Source organism: Gobio gobio (assembly GCF_949357685.1).
Source record: "Gobio gobio genome assembly, chromosome: 23".
NCBI lineage: Eukaryota > Metazoa > Chordata > Actinopteri > Cypriniformes > Gobionidae > Gobio > Gobio gobio.
In genome coordinates, this window is record NC_137119.1 from 30,817,752 (window position 1) to 30,820,530 (window position 2,779).

The following is a 2,779-nucleotide window of genomic DNA, read 5'->3' on the forward strand; positions in this document are numbered from 1 at the left end:
CATATACCATATTCTGGTGTGCATATTTATTAGGCACATTTTCTTTTACTGATAAAATGAGCCAAAAAACTGATTTATAATTTAAAATTATTAAATGAGAAGGATACAATAATAATAATGCAATGCTAGAAATGGCAGTTAAGGCATGACCAATGGACCGTGAAATACTCATTGTGTCAGCAGGGTCAGACAAAAACAGGTGGCGAAGAAAATACACATGTTAACTGCAAAAGAATTAAGAATTAAGGTGAAGAATTAAGTGTGAACCCATCAGGAACCCTTTAGTCTCCAGCGCCACCATTTTCCAGAAATGCAACCTGGAGTCTCCAGAAGTGCAAGGTGTCAGGATCTCAGAGACTTAAATTAGGTAAAGAATCGTTAAAAATGAGAGTGACTCTTGAAGGAGCTTATTTTTTAGGATTCTTTACCTAACTTAAGACTCTGATCCTGACACCTTGCACTTCTGGAGACTCAAGGTAGGTAACAAAGAAAAGGCTGGATGTTTGTGTGAAAGTAAACACTGTTTCAATTGTTATTATTATTATTTTTTTTTTACAATTTGTTGTATTTTAATTTTAAAGCATAAAACAAAGCAATTACGTGAAACATCTCTTAACATTCACATAAGCTAAAAATATGGCTTTTCTTGCTTAAATAAACATGCATAATATATATATATTCTTTTTATAGTATTTATATATAGATTTAATTGCGGCATCTTCTAGACCTCCATTGGCTCAGTCCTCTATCTCCTTCAGACCTGGAGGAAAGATGTTATGAGTTTTTTTTTTATCAATACATAAGCATCATAAAATTAGCCCATGATTTACTCACCCTCAAGTCATCCTAGGTGTATATGACTTTCTTCTTTCAGACGAATACAATCAGAGTTATATTAAAAAAGTCCAGGCTAATCCAAGCATTAGAATTGCAGTAATAGTTGCTCTGTTTTTGAAGTCTATAAAAAATGCACCTGTCCATCGAATAACGTGCTCCACGCTGCTCCCGTGTGTTAATAAAGGCCATCTGAATCGATGCATTTGTGTAAGAAAAATATCCATATTTAAAACTTTATCAAGTAAAGTTCCAGCGAAAAGTGTTGAAAGTTGAAAGTGAAACTCAAGATGTGTATGTGACGTGACGTCATGACGAGTGTACCTCGTTGCATTAGTCTTTTGATCGGCAGAGGACCTTTCAACACTTTTTCCATAAATTGAACACGGAAGGCGGTCGGCAGAAACTTTACTTTATAAAGTTTTAAATATGGATATTTTTCTTATCACGTTATTTGATGGACAGATGTATTTTTTATGGACTTCAAAAACAGAGCAACTATTACTGCTATTATAATGCTTGGATTAGCCTGGACTTTTGTAATATAACTCTAATTTTATTCGTCTGAATGAAGAATGTCATATACACCTAGGATGACTTAAGGGTGAGTAAATCATGGGCTAATTTTCATTTTTGAGTGAACTAACCCTTTAAGATGTCATATTAATATAGGGTCATACCTCTCTTTCTGAATTGAATCCAACGTGCTGTTGGATCAGCGCAGTACTTGTCCTTCTCTGTGTAGAATCTGCAGGACAGATATACAGTATCACTGAAATGAACTCAATATTAGGCATATAAACCTCTGTGAAACTGCACTGTGTGAGAGAGCTTACATTACAGCATCCACACACGGACTCAGAGCATTCTGATTCCTGTATCCAATCAGTTTAACATCAGGAGGGATTCTTTCCTTCGACACCTCCTTACAGCAGGTCACTCCAACTCTAGTGGGCCGACAATCTGAAAAAGAGACAGAGACTGAAATCTCTAAAATCTGTATACAGTATGTGTGAAAACAATACGATCTTGATCTTGATAAGGGCTCCATCAAAGAAAACAAAACCACGCTACAGCTAAACACAATCTACAGTAATAGATTCACTATAATTAAAAAGACTTGAAAAAGATCTTCTTTTGTCTTCCACAGAAGAAAGTCAACCACATGAGGATGAGTAAATGATGACAGAATCGTAATTTTTGGGTGGACTATGCCTTTGGATTATGAAAGCAGGTTGGTGTGAGTTAAATGGATCATTAATGCAAAATCTGGGTGTCCTACTTTTAAAATACGCAGATCCATAATAATAATCAGTACAAAAGGCTCTTATAAAAATACAAATCCAATGATAAAAAAATCCCAAAACTTACAGTTGTCTTGCTGCCCAGTAACTCACACAAGAACCATCATCATCAGAGCTAATTTCCAGCAGAGGTGCATGATGTTTAGATAAAATAGTCAGAAAAATTGAGGGAAATGTCTGCAAAATGTGAATCTCTGAGAGTTAAAACACTCCCATAAACTTCCACAGGAACGGAAGAAAGCAGAAGTAAAGCGTGTCATGGGGTCATGGAGCAACTAATAGTTCCAAACAACCAATAGTTCCAGCTTTGAACCCCATTCATTTCAGTGCATCTCAAGCACACTCACTGGAAAATTTATGAAATTACTGCATATTTTGAGATTTTATTGCATTAGTTGACCTCTCAGGAATATTAATGAAGTAATATTTTATGAAGCGCATTTTAGTTAATGTTTATTGTTATATAATCGTTAGACTCTAACTGCAGTTAGATAACGTGAGCAGCACTGCAACAGCTACTATATCCAGATGCTATCTGTCATATTTCAACAGTTTTTAGTCTCTCTGAGATCTTTCTGAGGAATGCATTCCTATGGAGTCAGCTCATTCAAGGAATAACGTATAACGCCTATGAATAATGA

The 2,779-nt window shown here is 35.4% G+C and overlaps 1 long non-coding RNA gene across 1 annotated transcript; it reads right to left on the reverse strand.

Annotated features, from left to right (window-relative positions):
- Nucleotides 1-659: 659 nt before the first annotated feature.
- On the reverse strand, nucleotides 660-2,279 carry LOC307119495. The gene is made up of 4 exons (XR_013815651.1): nucleotides 2,206-2,279; nucleotides 1,671-1,797; nucleotides 1,515-1,582; nucleotides 660-760 (listed from the first exon to the last, which is right to left on the reverse strand). It is a non-coding gene; the product is annotated as an uncharacterized lncRNA (long non-coding RNA).
- Nucleotides 2,280-2,779: the final 500 nt, after the last annotated feature.